The 20,095-nt window shown below is 48.9% G+C and overlaps 1 long non-coding RNA gene across 3 annotated transcripts; it reads right to left on the minus strand.

Moving 5' to 3' along the window:
• Window positions 1-1,251: 1,251 nt before the first annotated feature.
• On the minus strand, window positions 1,252-19,830 carry LOC137856611 (uncharacterized). Of its 3 annotated transcripts, XR_011096629.1 has the most exons (6): window positions 17,951-19,830; window positions 16,802-16,880; window positions 16,196-16,336; window positions 15,230-15,351; window positions 4,045-4,283; window positions 1,252-1,312 (listed from the first exon to the last, which is right to left on the minus strand). It is a non-coding gene; the product is annotated as an uncharacterized lncRNA (long non-coding RNA). The 3 variants fall into 3 exon arrangements; XR_011096628.1 differs by lacking the exon at window positions 1,252-1,312 and having other exon boundaries at window positions 3,829-4,283; window positions 17,951-19,822; XR_011096630.1 differs by lacking the exons at window positions 1,252-1,312; window positions 4,045-4,283 and adding an exon at window positions 11,207-14,088 and having other exon boundaries at window positions 17,951-19,822.
• Window positions 19,831-20,095: the final 265 nt, after the last annotated feature.

A 20,095-nucleotide genomic window follows, 5' to 3' on the forward strand; every position in this document is an offset into this window, starting at 1 on the left:
CTGGGCGAGTGGCGGCGGCTGGCGGCTGAGCTCCAGCAGCGGAGTGCGGCCGAGCAGCGGCGGCTGGCGGCCGAGCTCCAGCAGCGGCACCGGGAGCTGGAGGAGCTCCGGGTGGCGGCGCGGGACCGGGAGGAGCGGCTGGGGGCCGTCCAGATTTTGGGGGCTCTTCCCCGAATTCTGCTTGGCTTTTCCTGCAAACTTTGGGGGAGTTTCCACCAATTCTGTGCGTTTCCCAACCAAATCTTGGCAAAGCTGCAGGAGGTGTCGGGGGCGCTGTCGCGGCGCGAGGCGGAGGCGTCGGAGCTGGTGCTGGAGCCGTGCCGCCTGCACAACCAGCTGCAGGAGCTCAAGGCTTAGCGGCGGGATCATTGCAGACAAATATGATCTATGTAATATGAAGTGTTCCGGCGTGCTTACGCTCTGCCAAAGGCCAGAAAATGGGACCTTCATTTTAAGACTGTATCGAAAAGGAAACAGAGACAACAACAGAAACAATGGCGGCGAGGCCCGGCGGTGGCGGCGCTGGCGCCGCCCGCCCGGTACCGGCCACGGAGGCGGCTGCGTCCCTTCCAGCCACCTCCGGGTCACCGGTGCGCAAGGCCCACGCCAAGCGCGCGGCGGCTACGCCCCTGCCGGAGGCTCCCGAGCAGAAACGGCGCCGCTCAGGGCCCCTAGCGGCCTGGGCTCCCAGCAACTGCGCCCCGTTGTGGGCTATCAGCATCCCGACGGCACCAGGCCCAGGGCTTCCCCGCAAGGCCGTGACCTTCGTCGCAGCCCCCCAGGCCGGTAAAAAGGCCTCGGGGGTGGCTTCGGGATCGGCAGCGCCGCCTCCGGTACCGGGGGTGCTGCGGTGGGCGGCGGGGGACCCGACGGGGCAGCTGGAAGAGCTGCGGGAGAAGACGAGGGGCCTGGAGGATGACATCCGCTCTCTGCGCACGGAGCTGCAGCAGTCTCGGGAGGAGTGCTCCAGGTGGCAACGGGAGGCGGAGCTGGGCGAGTGGCAGCAGCTGGTGGCTGAGCTCCAGCAGCGGAGCGCGGCGGAGAGGCGGCGGCTGGCGGCCGAGCTCCAGCAGCGGCACCGGGAGCTGGAGGAGCTCTGGGTGGCGGCGCGGGACCTGGAGGAGCGGCTGGGGGCTGTCCAGATTTTGGGGCTCTTCCCCGAATTCTGCTTGGCTTTTCCTGCAAACTTTGGGGGAGTTTCCACCAATTCTGTGTGTTTCCCAACCAAATCTTGGCAAAGCTGCAGGAGGTGTCGGGGGCGCTGTCGCGGCGCGAGGCGGAGGCGTCGGAGCTGGAGCTGGAGAGGCGCCGCCTGCACAACCAGCTGCAGGAGCTCAAGGCAAAGCTGCGGGATGTGTTGGGGGCACTGTCGTGACACGAGGCGGAGGTGTCGGAGCTGCGGTATAATTCTTCTATTATTTTAATTTTTCCGGGAAACTACAGGCCGGTCAGTTTGATTTCAGTACCAGGGAAGCTCATGGAGCAGATCCTCTTGAGAGTCATCTTGCGGCACTTGCAGGGTAAGCCAGCGATCAGGCCCAGTCAGCATGGGTTTAGGGAAGGCAGATCCTGCTTGACGAACCTGATCTCCTTCTATGACAAAGTGACGCGCTGGGTGGACGAGGGAAAGGCTGTGGATGTGGTCTACCTTGACTTCAGCAAGGCATTTGACACCGTCTCCCACAGCATTCTCCTCAAGAAACTGGCTGCTCTTGACTTGGACTGGCGCACGCTTCGTTGGGTTAAAAACTGGCTGGATAGCCGGGCCCAAAGAGTCGTGGTAAACGGAGTCAAGTCCAGTTGGAGGCCAGTCACTAGTGGCGTCCCCCAGGGCTCGGTACTGGGGCCGGTCCTCTTTAATATCTTCATCAATGATCTGGACGAGGGCATTGAGTGCACCCTCAGTAAGTTTGCAGATGACACCAAGCTATGCGCATGTGTCGATCTGCTCGAGGGTAGGAAAGCTCTGCAGGAGGATCTGGATAGGCTGCACCGATGGGCTGAGGTCAACTGCATGAAGTTCAACAAGGCCAAGTGCCGCGTCCTGCACCTGGGGCGCAATAACCCCAAGCAGAGCTACAGGCTGGGAGACGAGTGGTTGGAGAGCTGCCAGGCAGAGAAGGATCTGGGAGTGATGGTGGACAGTCGTCTGAATATGAGCCAGCAGTGTGCTCAGGTGGCCAAGAAGGCCAACGGCATCCTGGCTTGTATCAGAAACAGTGTGACCAGCAGGGCTAGGGAGGTGATCGTCCCCCTGTACTCGGCTCTGGTGAGGCCGCACCTCGAGTACTGTGTTCAGTTTTGGGCCCCTCGCTACAAGAAGGACATTGAGGTGCTTGAGCGGGTCCAGAGAAGGGCGACGAAGCTGGTGAGGGGCCTGGAGAACAAGTCCTACGAGGAGCGGCTGAAGGAGCTGGGCTTGTTCAGCCTGGAGAAGAGGAGGCTCAGGGGCGACCTTATTGCTCTCTACAGATACCTCAAAGGAGGCTGTAGCGAGGTGGGGGATGGCCTGTTCTCCCACGTGCCTGGTGACAGGACGAGGGGGAACGGGCTTAAGTTGCGCCAGGGGAGTTTTAGGTTAGATGTTAGGAAGAACTTCTTTACTGAAAGGGGTGTTAGACACTGGAACAGGCTGCCCAGGGAGAAGACAAGGGGCCTGGAGGGTGACATCCGCTCTCTGCGCACGGAGCTGCAGCAGTCTCGGGAGGAGTGCTCCAGGTGGCAACGGGAGGCGGAGCTGGGCGAGTGGCGGCGGCTGGCGGCTGAGCTCCATCAGCGGAGCGCGGCCGAGCAGCGGCGGCTGGCGGCCGAGCTCCAGCAGCGGCACCGGGAGCTGGAGGAGCTCTGGGTGGCGGCGCGGGACCGGGAGGAGCGGCTGGGGGCCGTCCAGATTTTGGGGGCTCTTCCCCGAATTCTGCTTGGCTTTTCCTGCAAACTTTGGGGGAGTTTCCACCAATTCTGTGCGTTTCCCAACCAAATCTTGGCAAAGCTGCAGGAGGTGTCGGGGGCGCTGTCGCGGCGCGAGGCGGAGGCGTCGGAGCTGGTGCTGGAGCCGTGCCGCCTGCACAACCAGCTGCAGGAGCTCAAGGCTTAGCGGCGGGATCATTGCAGACAAATATGATCTATGTAATATGAAGTGTTCCGGCGTGCTTACGCTCTGCCAAAGGCCAGAAAATGGGACCTTCATTTTAAGACTGTATCGAAAAGGAAACAGAGACAACAACAGAAACAATGGCGGCGAGGCCCGGCGGTGGCGGCGCTGGCGCTGCCCGCCCGGTACCGGCCACGGAGGCGGCTGCGTCCCTTCCAGCCACCTCCGGGTCACCGGTGCGCAAGGCCCACGCCAAGCGCGCGGCGGCTACGCCCCTGCCGGAGGCTCCCGAGCAGAAACGGCGCCGCTCAGGGCCCCTAGCGGCCTGGGCTCCCAGCAACCGCGCCCCGTTGTGGGCTATCAGCATCCCGACGGCACCAGGCCCAGGGCTTCCCCGCAAGGCCGTGACCTTCGTCGCAGCCCCCCAGGCCGGTAAAAAGGCCTCGGGGGTGGCTTCGGGATCGGCAGCACCGCCTCCGGTACCGGGGGTGCTGCGGTGGGCGGCGGGGGACCCGACGGGGCAGCTGGAAGAGCTGCGGGAGAAGACGAGGGGCCTGGAGGATGACATCCGCTCTCTGCGCACGGAGCTGCAGCAGTCTCGGGAGGAGTGCTCCAGGTGGCAACGGGAGGCGGAGCTGGGCGAGTGGCGGCAGCTGGTGGCTGAGCTCCAGCAGCGGAGCGCGGCGGAGAGGCGACGGCTGGCGGCCGAGCTCCAGCAGCGGCACCGGGAGCTGGAGGAGCTCTGGGTGGCGGCGCGGGACCGGGAGGAGCGGCTGGGGGCCGTCCAGATTTTGGGGGCTCTTCCCCGAATTCTGCTTGGCTTTTCCTGCAAACTTTGGGGGAGTTTCCACCAATTCTGTGTGTTTCCCAACCAAATCTTGGCAAAGCTGCAGGAGGTGTCGGGGGCGCTGTCGCGGCGCGAGGCGGAGGCGTCGGAGCTGGAGCGGTGCCACCTGCACAACCAGCTGCAGGAGTTTTAGGTTAGATTTTAGGCAGAACTTCTTTAGTGAAAGGGTTGTTAGACATTGGAACAGGCTGCCCAGGGAAGTGGTGGAGTCACCATCCCTGGAAGTCTTTAAAAGACGTTTAGATGTAGAGCTTAGGGATATGGTTTAGTGGGGACTGTTTGCGTTAGGTCAGAGGTTGGACTCGATGATCTTGAGGTCTCTTCCAACCTAGAAATTCTGTGATTCTGTGAACAACAAGAGAGAAGGAAGTTTTCCTTTACCTAAAGTTTATTATAATTTTGCAACTCCCGCAGGTGTCCACAAGAAATTTTGCCCCTCCCCCCAAACTCCACCAAAGAGAATAAAAAAATGAATTAAAAAAAAAAAACACACATAAAAAGGTGACTCTGCGACGCAGCACCTCTGTGCCCCAATCCATCATTGTCTCTTTCTACTGACCACGACGCAAATTCTGCATTCACATTAATGTACCTTTTTCACACAGCCCGTTTTTCAATCTTCCAAATATTTAAGAACAATCTTCTAAGTCAGGCTTACCTGTGTGCACTTGGGTTTAGGAGGCTTTTTTTTTTCCCCCCCAGTGCTTTGAATGGAGCCTAGAACCCACGTAAGTAATTTCACGGAAAACAGACAAGGTGAAGGAGTACTCAAACTCCTCAACAGTAACAACCACAGAACCCAGGAACACTTACCTGTAGTCTTCTGAACTTGAGTCACTTCCAAAGCGCTTCGCTGTGAAATAGTGCCACCAGCGTTTTACTGAAGAAGGCACCACCAATGTAACTGGCTCATAGAGTCTCTAAAACTCTTTCACAGACAGGGCAGAAAACACGAAGGAAAAGCAGCCTACTGGGGAATGCTGAGCCCAATTCCCCACAACAGAAAAACACCCTAGGCAACCCAAGCCTCAGTTTCTCCTGGGGAGGCAATTCCCCCCACAATTCCTCAGGCTTCCTATATAGCAAAGGTCAAACGACCCACACCTGGCCGGTTTCATTTAACAAGGGTGGAACCAAGAGACCTTGTGGAATAAGCTCGTCTACCTGGCTTCAAAGTTTTAAGGTCAATTGCTCCTTATCACTAGTAGAAATAACCTGACAAGGGGCTTAGTGGTTAGAGTTGACCTAATGAATTAACTACAAAATTTGCACGAAGGTCATATTTCTGTCAGTCATTCTGTGAGGAACATTAGTACAGAGCCTGTTAAAAAAATAAATACAAATAAATAAAAGAGATGAATAAAAAAGAAAATGACCTTAAAGGCAAACTTGTCATCATAGATTTTCATCTGTCTAGTCATGACAGATAAAGAATTTAGCAATCAGAATTCCTTTTCTTGATATTAATGTTATTTAAATTTTCTTTTCTGAGATCCCTTCTTTATGCAGGACTTTTCTAAATCTAGCCCCATGACCTCTGACTGCACTATTTATAGAATCATAGAATATCCCGAGTTGGAAGGGACCCATAAGGATCATCAAGTCCAACTCCTGGCACCGCACAGGTCTACCCAAAAGTTTAGACCACGTGACTAAGTGCACAGTCCAATCGCTTCTTAAATTCAGACGGGCTTGGTGCAGTGACTAGTTCCCTGGGGAGCCTGTTCCAGCGTGCAACCACCCTCCTCTCGGTGAAGAACCTCTTCCTGACGTCCAGCCTAAACCTTCCCTGCCTCAGCTTAACACCATTCCCGTGGGTCCTATCACTGGTGATTACAGAGAATAGGTCAGCACTGGCCTCTGCACTCCCCCTCGCGAGGAAGTTGTACGCTGCCATGAGGTCCCCCCTCAGCCTCTCCTTCTCCAGGCTGAACAGGCCCAGTGACCTCAGCCGCTCCTCATACGTCTTCCCCTCTAGGCCCTTCACCATCTTCGTCGCCCTCCTCTGGACGCTCTCCAGCAGTTTACTGTCCTTTTTGTACTGTGGTGCCCAGAACTGCACGCAGTACTCGAAGTGAGGCCGCACTAGCACAGAGTAGAGCGGGAAAATCACTTCCCTTGATTGACTAGCAATGCTGTGCTTGATGCACCCCAGGATATGGTTGGCCCTCCTGGCTGCCAGGGCACACTGCTGGCTCATGTTCAACTTGCTGTCAACCACCACCCCCGGATCCCTCTGTGCGGGGCTGCTCTCCGGCATCTCGTCACCCAGTCTGTACGTATAGCCAGGGTGGCCCCGTCCCAGGTGCATGACTTGCTCTTGTTAATCTTCATGAGGTTGGTGATCGCCCAGCTCTCCAATCTGCCCAGATCTCTCTGCAAGGCCTTTCCACCCTCAGCCCCTCATCTGAGTCTACAACTCCTCCAAGTTTGGTGCCATCAGCAAACTCGCTCAAAACACCTTCTAGTCCTACATCTAAATCGTTTATAAAAACATTGAAGAGGACTGGCCCTAAAATGGAGCCTTGAGGGTCCCCACTAGTGACCATGTGCCAGCCTGATGTGGCCCCATTTACCACAAGCCCTTGAGCCCTGCCTGTCAGCCAATTGCTCACCCATCGCATGATGTTTTTGTTAGGTTGTATGCTGGACATTTTGTCCAGTAGGATCCCACGGGAAACCATGTCAAAAGCTTTGCTCAGGTCCAAAAAGATCACGTCAGCTGGTTTCCCTTGATCGACCAGATGGGTGATCTTATCATAAAAGGAATTCAGATTTGTTAGGCAGGACCTACCCCTCATGAACCCGTGTTGGCTGGGACCAATGACTGCATTGTCCCCCAGGTGCACTTCAAGAACTTCAAGGATCATCTTCTCCATAATTTTACCAGGTGCTGATGTGAGACTAACAGGCCTGTAGTTGCCACGGTCTATTTTCTTGCCCTTCTTGAAAACTGGTACGACATTTGCCAGCTTCCAGTCCACTGGGACCTCTCCAGATTCACAAGACCGTTGAAAAATAATTGAGAGAGGTCCTGCGATGGCGTCAGCCAGCTCCTTAAGCACCCTGGGATGAATCCCATCCGGACCCACAGACTTGTATAGATCCAGGTGGAGCAGCAAATCCCGCACACGTTCAGGGTCGGTTGGGAGTTTATCGTTCCCACCGTTGTGGTCCTCCAGCTCAGGGCACCGGGGGTGTATTTACTTCGGCTGCGTAGAAGCTATCACGCATAAATGCCAGGATCCGGATCCTCACTCCCTATTCAGGTCAAGGACTGGGCTGCAAGTTTTGGCTTTAATTTGGTTACCTGCCTACATTGCTGTTTCCTGGCAGGTCATGGGAAGAAGACTGGCTGGCTTGCGGCAGCTTACATACACGTGGCTTTTAGGCCGCAGTCAAAGCGTTCCTCTAGATCTGGAAGTTTGAAGATGGTTGGTAAAGCCATCTGAGTGGTTAGAAAGCTGCCTGGCAGAGAAGGACCTGGGCGTACTGGTGGCTAGTCGACTCAATATGAGCCAGCAGTGTGCTCAGGCGGCCAAGAAGGCCAACAGCATCCTGACTCGTATAAGAACCAGCGTGGCCAGCAGGACTAAGGAAGCGATTGTCCCCCTGTACTTGGCTCTGGTGAGGCTGCAGCCCAAGTACTGTGTTCAGTTCTGGGCCCCTCGCTACAAGAAGGATATTGAGGGGCTCCAGTGAGTCCAGGGAAGGGCAACAAAGCTGGTGAGGGATCTGGAGAACAAGTCCTACGAGGAACGGCTGAGGGAGCTGGGATTGTTCAGTCTGGAGAAGAGGAGGTTAAGGGGCGACCTTATCGCACTCTACAGATACCTTAAAGGAGGCTGTAGCGAGGTGGGGGTTGGTCTATTCTCATATGTGCCTGGTGATAGGACGAGGGAGAATGGGCTAAAGTTGCACCAGGGGAGGTTTAGGTTGGGTGTCAGGAAGAACTTCTTCACCATCCGGAAGAAACTTCAGGTGCTAGGGCCTGAATTTTCACTGAAACCAAAGGCAGGCATCTTACTGATGTAAAGAAAGGTGCTGGTTTGTTTACTAATGAAGGAGTGTGAAAGAGATGCATGTCCTTGTCAATGAAGAGGAGGCGAGGAAAAGCTAGTTCAAGGAACGCAAAATTCAGTTATGCCGAACTAACAGGTGTTTGTATCCCAGCTTGGAGACCACAACACAGAATCACCTAGGTTGGAAGAGACCTCAAGGTCATCGAGTCCAACTTCTGACCTAACACTAAGAGTCCCCACTAAACCATATCGCTAAGCTCTACACCTAAACATCTTTTAAAATCCTCCAGGGATGGTGAGTCCACCACTTCCCTGGGCAGCCTGTTCCAATGTCTAACAACCCTTTCAGTAAAGAAGTTCTTCCTAACATCCAGCCTAAATCTCCCCTGGCGCAACTTAAGCCCGTTCCCCCTCGTCCTGTCACCAGGCACGTGGGAGAACAGGCCATCCCCCACCTCGCTACAGCCTCCTTTGAGGTATCTGTAGAGAGCAATAAGGTCGCCCCTGAGCCTCCTCTTCTCCAGGCTGAACAAGCCCAGCTCCTTCAGCCGCTCCTCGTAGGACTTGTTCTCCAGGCCCCTCACCAGCTTCGTCGCCCTTCTCTGGACCCGCTCAAGCACCTCGATGTCCTTCTTTGTAGCGAGGGGCCCAAAACTGAACACAGTACTTGAGGTGCGGCCTCACCAGAGCCGAGTACAGGGGGACGATCACCTCCCTAGCCCTGCTGGTCACACTGTTTCTGATACAAGCCAGGATGCCGTTGGCCTTCTTGGCCACCTGAGCACACTGCTGGCTCATATTCAGACGACTGTCCACCATCACTCCCAGATCCTTCTCTGCCTGGCAGCTCTCCAACCACTCGTCTCCCAGCCTGTAGCTCTGCTTGGGGTTATTGCGCCCCAGGTGCAGGACGCGGCACTTGGCCTTGTTGAACTTCATGCAGTTGACCTCAGCCCATCGGTGCAGCCTATCCAGATCCTCCTGCAGAGCCTTCCTACCCTCAAGCAGCTCAACACATGCGCATAGCTTGGTGTCATCTGCAAACTTACTGAGGGTGCACTCAATGCCCTCGTCCAGATCATTGATGAAGATATTAAAGAGGACCGGCCCCAGTACCGAGCCCTGGGGGACGCCACTAGTGACTGGCCTCCAACTGGACTTGACTCCGTTTACCACGACTCTTTGGGCCCGGCTATCCAGCCAGTTTTTAACCCAACGAAGCGTGCGCCAGTCCAAGTCAAGAGCAGCCAGTTTCTTGAGGAGAATGCTGTGGGAGACGGTGTCAAAAGCCTTGCTGAAGTCAAGGTAGACCACATCCACAGCCTTTCCCTCGTCCACCCAGCGCGTCACTTTGTCATAGAAGGAGATCAGGTTCGTCAAGCAGGATCTGCCTTCCATAAACCCATGCTGACTGGGCCTGATCGCTGGCTTACCCTGCAAGTGCTGCGTGATGACTCTCAAGAGAATCTGCTCCATGAGCTTCCCTGGCACTGAGGTCAAACTGAAAGGCCTGTAATTTTCTGGGTCTGCCCTCCGTCCCTTCTTGTAGATGGGCGTCATGTTTGCTAGCCGCCAGTCAACTGGGACCTCCCCCGATAGCCAGGACTGTTGATAAAAGATGGTAAGCGGCTTGGCCAGCTCCTCTGCCAGTTCTCTCAGTCCCCTTGGGTGGATCCCATCCGGCCCCTTCGACTTGTGCACATCCAAGTGCCGTACCAGGTCACCAGCAGTTCTTCATGGATAGCGAGGGCCACATCCTGCTCCCCATCCCTTTCCACCAGCTCAGGGTACTGGGTACCCAGAGAACAACCGGTATTGCCGCTAAAGACTGAGGCGAAGAAGGCATTAAGCACCTCCGCCTTTTCCTCATCTCTTGTAACCAGGTTTCCCCCCGCATCCAGTAAAGAATGGAGATTCTCCTTAGTCCTCCTTTTTGTGTTGATGTATTTATAAAAACATTTTTTTGTTATCTTTAACGGCAGTAGCCAGATTGAGCTCCAGATGAGCTTTGGCCTTTCTAATTTTGTCCCTGCATAGCCGCGCAACATCCTTATAGTCCTCCCTAGTGGCCTGCCCACTTTCCAAAGATTATAAACCCTCTTTTTTCTCCTAAGCTCAAGCCACAATTCTCTGTTCAGCCAGGCTGGTCTTCTTCCCCGCCAGCTCATCTTTGGGCACGTGGGGACAGACCGTTCCTGCGCCATTAAGATTTCCCTCTTGAAGAGCGCCCAGCCTTCCTGGACACCTCTGCCCTTCAGAACCGCCTCCCAAGGGACTCTACCAACCAGTGTCCTTAGCAGCACAAAGGCAGCCCTCCGGAAGTCCAATACAGCAATTTTACTGATCCCCTTCCTGGCCTCGCCAAGAATAGAGAACTCCACCATTTCGTGGTCACTCTGCCCAAGACAGCTCCCGACAATCACATCCTCCACCAGTCCTTCTCTGTTTGTGAAGAGAAGGTCTAGCGGGGCACCACCCCTGGTAGGTTCACTAACCAGCTGTGTCAGGAAGCTATCTTCCACGCTCTCCAGAAACCTCCTAGACTGCTTCTCTGGGCTGTGTTGTGCTTCCAGGATATGTCAGGGAAGTTGAAGTCCCCCATGAGAACAAGCGCTGAAGATTCTGCAACTTCTGTCAGCTGCCTGTAGAACTCCTCATCCGTCTCCTCATCCTGGTTTGGCAGTCTATAGCAGACCCTGACCAGGACGCTAGCCTTGTTGTCCCTGCCGATCCTAACCCAAAGGGACTTGACCTTGTCATTCCCAGCCTCGAGTTCTACAACATCAAAAGACTCTCTCATACAGAGAGCTACACCACCACCCCTTCTGTGCTGCCTGTCCCTTCTGAAGAGCTTATAGCCAGTCATTGCAGCACTCCAGTCATGAGACCGGTCCCACCACGTCTCCGTGATGGCAACCAAGTCGTAGCCTGCCCGCCGCACGATGGCTTCCAGCTCCTCCTGTTTGTTACCCATGCTGCATGCATTGGTGTAGATGCACTTCAGCTGGGCCATTGCCTTATCCCCTGGCCTTACTATTGTTCCCTCTGGTACAGCTCCAACAATCCTTGCTTCAGCCCCATCCCCCTTCTTACCTAGTTTAAAGACCTCTCAACAAGCCCTGCCAGCTCCTGGCCCAGGATCCTTTTTCCCCTAAAAGATAGGGACCAATCTGCGGCCATCAGGCCAGGTGCCGAGTAAAGCGCCCCATGGTCAAAAAACCCAAGATTTCTGATTTCAGCCCCTGAGCCACGTGTTTAACAGGTGGGCTTTCCGTGTCATCTCTGTACCCCTCCCTGCCACTGTAGGGATGGACGAAAACACCACCTGCACTCCTGCTCCATCCACTAACCGTCCCAGCCCCCTAAAGTCTTGTTTGATAGCCTTCAGGCTTCTCTCTTCAATGTCATCACTACCTGCCTGGACTATCAAAAGAGGATAATAGTCAGAGGGGCGAACCAGGTTGGGAAGCTTCCTAGCAACGTCCCTGACCCTGGCCCCAGGGAGGCAGCAGACTTCCCTACGGGTAGGGTCAGGCCAACAAATAGGGCCCTCTGTTCCTCTAAGAAGAGAGTCTCCCACAACAATAACCCTTCTGTCTTTCTTGATGGAGCCAGTCCTGAGGCGTGGAGTTGACCTCCTCGCCCTAGGCATCCTCCTGGGAACACTTGCTACCTCTTCCTCACCCACCGGTCTCTCGAGCTCCAGGGCCTCAAACCTGTTGCATAATGGCACCTGGGAAGGTGGGACCGGAAGGGGAGGGCATCGCTTGAGATGTCTAGCAGGGACCTGTTTCCATTCCTCCCCAGCTCCCAGATCCCTTCCCTCTGCCCAACGGCGACAGGGCAGGGGGTCCACCCCCATTTGGGGTGTCTCACCTCGATACCTCTCCTTGAGGCCCTGCTCCAGAAGTCTCTCTCCCGCTCACACTCCCTGATATCCCTCAACCTCTCCACCTCCTCCTTGAGCTCCGCCACCATGCGGACCAGATCATCCACCTGCTCGCACCTCACGCACGCAGTTTCTCTGCCTCCCGCTGATGGCAGGAGCAGGCTCAGACACTCCTTGCATCCGGTGACCTGAACTGCAGCATTTTTTAATGGGCAGTCAGTCTGGGTGTGTACCGACTTCCTGGAGAGCGCACCGTGCTTGGTGGAGACCATTATCGCCTAGCTAACGGCTGTTGTTAAGGAGGTGTTTGTATGGGCAGGGGGAGTGCTCTGCCCTTCCTGCTCCCCCTACCTGCGCTAACTGCTGCGCCACGCCCTTCTGACGCGCCACGCCCTGTTTGCCCATCCTGCTCACTGCGCTCGTGGTTGCTCGCGCTCCCTAGGAGCAGCTTTTGAACGGCCGGGGAGGGGGCGCCTCAATTCTGCGCCTCAATTCTGCATCTGGCAATGATCTTGGGAGGATTCACAGCCATATGACACTTCCTTGCAAATACAAAATAAAGGTATTAAACAAAATCCAACATTATTAGTCTCGTGTGTCTGCCTGTATTTCTAAAAGTTTGGCTGCACTCCTCAGTTAAGGTGCAGCCAAGGGAGGAGCAGGTTGGAATAGGACAGGCTCTCTGGGAGCAATCATACTCTGGCACTCGGTCTGAGCAGAATATCTGTTTTTCCTCACTTATCTTAACAAAATTCCATACAGGGCAATGGTCCAGCTCAGCCTCCTCCCTGAGTAAGTACCAATATGGTTGTGCTATTTGGTGCTTATTATTTTGAAATGATAATGTAGTCATTCATTAATGGGTGGCCTGGCGGGGAGAATCCCTTTTGCTAAAATAAACAGTGCAAAAATATGATCTAATTTACACAAAATTTCTATTTGACCTTCACATTCAAGAACAGATTTCAGGAAGAACCTGTACACATTGGCTCTCTGTGTCTATATTCATCCTAAAATGAGTAGCAAAAATAGGCCATTCCAATTGTCTAGTACAATTATCCAATTATCCAGTACAATTGGACATATCAGAATATGTCATGCACTGATAATGAAGCTTAATGAAGTCATATTACAGAGCAGTGTAATTATCCTGACATTGAAGGACAGACAGTCTATGACCATGGGCTTTGGGCCTATTAGCCAGAGAAATAACTTTGGAGAGCTCCAAACCAGCTCTGTGAGCCTGAATATGAATGCGTTTTACAGCACAAGCTGTAACAGACTGCAAGGAGCTAGGAAAGATCCCCTTTTTGCACAGGCTCCTGTGAAGCTTGTACATCACTAATACTCATTAGGAACTACATGACACCTCAGTGTGCCAGAGCCAAGAAGAGGCATGGAAATCATAGTCATTACAATTAAGCACATGACACATTTGCTACCTCAAAAAGAGCTTAAGAATGAGAGGTGCTTGAAGGACAAATCCATAATCACTGTTCAGGTGAAACTGGCAAACAGTTAATGGGATTTTCTTTCTTGAACATGGGTTCTGATCCAAAAACCACCAGAGTCAATGGGACTCTTTCAGCTTTTTTTTTTTTTTTTTTTTTTTTTTTTGTGCGGGGGGAGTGTCTCACTTTGCAGAACTGTTTTTTGCAGAAACTTAAGGTATTTTTAGAGTTTGTATGATAAGTGGGATGCATAAGTAATAGAAAATCTATCCATCAGATATAATTAAGACACTGTAGTGTCTGGGTGTCAACTGGCAGACATTTTCCTGCTCAGATAGATCACTGAATATCTCTGTTTGTTTTTCTAAAGCAATCTGTGCTTGGCAAATGAGATTTTATAAATGAGATTTTATTTATTTTTTATTTATTTACTTATTTTGCTGTGTATATCTGAGTATTCCATACATCCTTATTTTGGATTTATCATATATACTGTGTTGACACTGTTGAGTGTGAGTGGAATTCTAAAAACCCTGCTGATTTTTAAAGTTATGCCTACAAAAACTCTAACTGATCTTAAACATTTTGGAAAAGAAAAATATTGACTGAAACAGCCTCGTTTTAATAACACCAATGAAAAGGCGGCAAGTTTCTACATCTCATATCTACAAGTGCTGTAGAATAGCCTTGCTGGTGCAGTATTGTGGCAAAAGTAGTTTCATTTGGTGGGAGGCCTCCAGAACACCCATTCCAAAAAAGAACACGATGTTGCGTATTGGATGCCATGCCTGGAGAAAAATAAGAGTCTTTAAACTAAAACAAGCCATACTTAAGATTTTCAGTCTCTTCAGGTTGTGCTTTCTAACCAATAAGATTCAGCTGCCTAAGTCGAGTACCTTTTTATTGTACGTTCAGTATGCTGCAGGATATTCTAATTGACCCCCAGAAGAATATATCCTCCAAGTCCCGTGTTGTAAATGCTAGTCCAATGCAGATACCTCAGCTATGCTGGAGTGTCTAAAATTGCACCAAGACGTCTATGTTTGGACATTAGACAACCTCTTAAAACCAAAGTTATATCACAACATAATGTTGAAAAGAGAGAAAGAGAGAAAGAGAGAAAGAAAGAGAGAGAGAAAGAGAGAAAAAGAGAGAGAGAGAGAGAGAGAAAAAAAGAAAGAAAGAAAGAAAGAAAGAAAGAAAGAAAGAAAGAAAGAAAGAAAGAAAGAAAGAAAGAAAGAAAGAAAGAAAGAAAGAAAGAGAAAGAAAGAAAGAAAGAAAGAAAGAAAGAAAGAAAGAAAGAGAGAGAAAAAGAGACATAAAGGGGAAAGTTTATCTAAAAGAAGATTTACAGAGTCATGGGCACACACTTCTGAAATGTACAGCTCATGATTTCCTTTCTCCACAAAACCATCTTCTTTAGCAAGTTAGAATCAGATCAGAAGACCTACACTCATGATTACTGGGAGATAACATGGCTCAAGTTTTGTCTTGTTTTTAAAATATTTGTTTTAAAACATTATTGTTGAGAACTATTCCACTGCCTAACAGATTTCATTATGAAAATGTTTGTCAGGATACTCAAAATATTATGTTTTAACATAATTTTAATACCACTAACATACAGTGTTTACACTTTTTTTTTTTTTTTTCCCTTTATGTTTCTACCTCTGAGTGCTTTGTGCTGTTTTGATTTTTATCTGTTTCTGTGTGGTCATTTAACTGCATTAAATGTGCTTTATGTGGGGCTTTTCCCATACAACTCAATCAGTGAATCTAGTCATCTTGATTTCTGCCCATCTCACTGATGCCCCAAATCCTTAGATTACCAAGCCTTTATTAAAGGGTTATAATGGGTTTATTTAAGGGTATTTTTAACAGCAATAATGGCTAGACAAGCTTCAGTCAACCATTAGAGAGAGGCCCAACCTGATCTGATGGGGTATCTGCCAGTCAGGAAGGCTGCTCTGCTTGGAGTACAGACAGAAGCTGCAGCAATGTGCTGACTAAGTCTTACTCCTTCCTTTGCCAGGCCATCAATGTTACGGGTCCTAAAGAGAAAAATCACATCTCTGATAAAAAATGTATTATACAGAAGTTCTCAGTGTCCCGGTCCTCCTAGTTTTGTCTAGGACATACTCACCAAATTTACAAATTCCTCTTTTTATCTACAACTCAACTAGGACAATTGTGTTATGTATTTTTGAGATATCTTAACTACTTTGAAAAGGAATTTTCTATAGATATGTGTTTTATGTATATATAGAGAGATATGTATATATATATAAAGGTATTTCTGGTATTCTGGTCTGTCCTGTATCAAAAGCTCATGAAGCATAGTGAAAAATATTCTACTAATAGAAACAGGACACACAATTTGTGAGACTAAAATAGGTTAGACTAGGCAAGGGATATAAATATATACAATCATTCTACCAATCAGCCAGGCTACATCAAGACTGAAAAGTGCAATAGGGAGAAATAGATCACATCATAGACTGAGCTGTCATTCTGAGCTGTAACAAGCCTTTTGGAATTGTTAGCTGTTACTATATCCTAATCGTGGTCCTTAGCATTTCAACCCATGAGTTGTGGAAACTTACAAATTATACACATGCCTGAAAAATATAGGGCACATTTCTGTGCAGAATTTTGCACATTTACAAAATTCTGAAAATTGGAAGTCCAAGAAAGTCACTCAAGCATGCTCATATAATTATTACTCCAATAGAAATTACTGTAAAACATTTTATACATGTATTTGAAAAGAAGTGTATCTAGATAAACTAATCCATTAATAAGTTTTCTAGTAATGCCATCAGTAACTTTTTTTTTTCCCTACTAAAATTCACCAGCAAGGGGGGAGGTAATTTAATTTGTAGAAAGCACTCTTACCTTATTGTATCATTGCCATAACAACCCACATCTCCAATACCAAGATCATCAGCCAGTATTAGTAAAAAATTGGGTTTTGAAGGATTTGATACACAAGTTCTTGGAAACAAACATAAAGTGAGCCAAATGCTTAGGCATGTCCTGAAGTTAAAAGTAAAAAGGTTAATATTAGAAACCTGCTTGCGAGCTTTAGAATGTAGTTTAAATTATTAGCCTTTAAGTATTATGAAGGCTTTTTAGATGCAAAGAGCTACCAAATACTGGCAGCAGATGGAGCTCTTGAGTATTTACAAAACGATTTCTCTGAAACCAGTATTACCTTTTCCATTTGCACAGGAATCTTGTATGTACTTTTCCTTCTTGAGATTTGCACTAATCTCATCAGACATATATTAAATGTAATACACCATATACTACATATGCCACTAAACCTCCGTATCCTGTAAGAATAGGCTGAAAGGCCTTGAAAGACCTACAGTTCTAAATCTATATTTTCTGCTCTTAGATTATCAATTAAAAAAAAAAAAAAAAAAAAAAAAAAGAAAGAAGAGATTACATTTTCTTAAGTGCAACACTTAAAAATATAGGAAAGACCCTCAGCGATACCTTTTCTTACCACTGTGTTCCCTGGTAAACTTCATGGCTTCCCCTTGTGTGGAACAGGTACACAGTTCGTTATATAATTCTGGTTAAAACAAATGAAAAAAAAAAAAAAAAAAAAAAAAAACACACATTAAAACAAAACAAAACAAAACAAAACAAAACAAAACAAAACACAACAATCAGAGCCCAGCAGCTCTAGTGATCTTGTCTGTAAAGTTAGTCATTAACTACATTTCATTACCACAATCACATCGCCATTGCCTGTGGCTGACTGTGACAGAGGGGGACTGAACTACTAGGGCTTGATCATGCACTCTCTGAATTCCTGAGCATGTGTGTGCAGAGCTCTCCTGAACTGACACTGCAAGGTAGGAGAGAATGTTTCTGAGGATACACAGGGTCAGATAGCACAGCATGCAGTTTTACAAGATGCAGCCTGCTCTTATCTGCTATTAATTTTAGGGGGATGGGTGTTTGGCAAGAAGGCTAAATGCCCACAGCTTGAAGCACAGAACTTCACTGAAAGGAAGTCTTCCATTAGGTGGCAAACAGGAGGAAGTGATAAGTAAAACTAATACCTCACTCTCTATGTAATATCAAACTATCTTTAAGGTCCAGGAAAAGAAGCTAATCCTTACTGTGAGCTTAGAAACTACAACGCATACATTAAAGAAAAGCCTGCCTGGAAACCAATAATTAGAGTTTAAATCTTAGGGAAGGGACTGTAACACTTAGGTTTGGATGCCATTTAGTATGTTCAAGGAGGTGCTTCTATCTGAATGTTACTAAAAACTGTCCAGAAACATAAATATTCTGATAAAGAACTTCTAGGCTTAATGTCATTTATAAGTTTACAAGCAGGTTTTTCTACCTGTCACCTCTGTGAACTCAACCTGGACTTTTGTCGTGGTTTAACCCGGCCGGCAGCTAAATACCACGCAGCCGTTCGCTCACCCTCCCCCCTCCCTCTCTGGGACAGGGGAGAGAAATGGAAAGTGAAGCCCGTGAGTTGAGATAAAGACAGTTTAATAAGACAGGAAAATAATAATAACAATAATAATAATAACAATAGTAATAATAATAATACAATGGTGATAATAGGAAAGTAATAATAGTATGTACAAACAAGTGATGCACAATGCAATTGCTCACCACTCGCTGACCGATGCCCAGCCTAACCCCGAGCAGTCCGGCCCCCTCCCCCCGGCTAGCCACCCCTATATATTGTTTAGCATGACGTCAGATGGTATGGAATACCCCTTTGGCTAGTTTGGGTCAGCTGTCCTGGGTCTGTCCCCTCCCAGCTCTTACTGCACCCCCAGCCTGCCCGTTGGCAGGACAGAGCAAAAGGCTGAGATGTCCTTGGCTTAGTATAAGCACTGCTCTGCAACAATTAAAGCATCGGGGTGTTATCAGCACTCTTCTCATCCTAAGCCAAAACACAGCATTCCACCAGCTACTAGGAAGAAAATTAATTCTGTTCTAACTGAAACCAGGACAACTTTAAAAGACTAGAAATAGCTTTTAGGTTTCTAAATATTTATTTCTGCCTTGCAAGGCACATTTTATGAGTGGAAGCAGTTTCCTATGCTTGCTGAGGACAACTAGTTGCTTTGGTCAAAGAATGGCTTGGGGAATGCACTCATTTTGCTTGTGAATAGATGCAGACCAAGAGATCTGCAGAAGATGTTGTACTGGAACCATTCAAACAAGCATGCAGATGCCAGGGATAAATTGGTTGCACTGGGACTGGCACACCTCATCTTAATGCTGTACACTGATGTAAATTCAAGATGTTTGTTTATTCACTAAGAAATGAAATCACAATATGGAATATCCAGTCCATGAGTAATCCTTACTTTGCCACATTTCCTTGTCTTCATCTCCTGTGGGTGCCGATGAGCTTTCCAAGCTGGTACAACAGCTCTCTCGCCTGTGTTCCCACAGGTTTGTGTGGCACAGCCAGCTGGTGACTGCAGTTGCATTAGTGTTTAGACAAAGATTTTGTAGAGCTTCTAAAGAAAGCTGGGAATTACAAACTGAGGAGCTGCAGTGGTAATATTAAAATATATTTGGATCTTAATACTATTGGCTGTGGTAAGATTAAAATTATTGCTCCCCGATTTAATACAAGCTATTTTACGAACACTACCCTTACTGAAGGATTAGAAGAAATACCAAACTTGTTAAAAATAAATTTAAATATACATGTTCACCTTTTTTTTTCTGTTAGGGGCTGATTCCTTCTACAAGCAGAGCTCTCACTGACATCACTGAGAGTGTGATGAACACCATAGTGAGGCCTAGGGCTTGTGAAGTTTCCTTAGTTGTTAAACAAAACAAAACAAAACAAAACAAAAAAACAATGTAATGCATAAATCTAAAAAAAATACTGTCCTCTGGAAATCAGTACAGTAACTTACACAAATCCAAGAAAATGGCAAATAGCACTTTCCTCTGTAAACCAGTAAGCCACAATAAACAGACATCAAGTCTAATAAAAAAGACCAGCCCCTTTCAACAATGTGGAAAACAAATGATTCTTCTTTCTCTCAAATTTTTCTTGCTCCTTGGTTTGCTGAGCAGTCCTGATCCTCTAAGATGTGCGTGGGAGGAAGCCGGACTGGATTTAGTGCTTTTGCTCTTAATCTCCCTTCCCCCAGTCTTGGACACAGGAACTGCTGGGATGCCTGCCAGGAGCAGCGAGCGAGCGGGACTGCCACTGAGGTTTCACATGAATTCCAGGCAGAGTACAAAGTCTTTATTCTTGAAACACTGGCACAACGCGGCCACTGCCTTTTCTAGACTCCCTACCCAGTTAATTCTGTGCAGATTTGTGTAAAGCCTAGCACTGCTCTATTTTAATGCCTCCAAAGAGATGCCACAAATAATTGCCAAACTGAACTCAGAGCCTGTGGTTTTGTTTCCTCCCACCCTGCTTTCTGGCCTTCCAGGCAGGATAATGGGATTAGCTTGTCCTCCCCCTTTTCTTCTTTCATGTCATCTTTTATTCTTCATTGCATTTTGAGGAAAGCTAAACCTACTGTGATATTAAACCTACCTGAAGATATTAATTGCACTGTCTTCTCTCACAGCTGCAGGTTTAGTGTTCCTCCTTGCACACATACAATTTGTGAAGTTAGCTCTGCTGCAATGCATTTTACCCTTCTAAAGGTCTTGAGCAATCAGAGAAACTCTCATCTGTTCATTTGTTGACATTGCAGTCCTTCCAGTCTCTTGAACATTGCGACTGGTGAATTTAACTGCACTCGAGAGAAGTAAGCAGAAGTCAGTGAG

The sequence above is a fragment of the Anas acuta genome, chromosome 1 (genome assembly GCF_963932015.1).
Source record: "Anas acuta chromosome 1, bAnaAcu1.1, whole genome shotgun sequence".
NCBI lineage: Eukaryota > Metazoa > Chordata > Aves > Anseriformes > Anatidae > Anas > Anas acuta.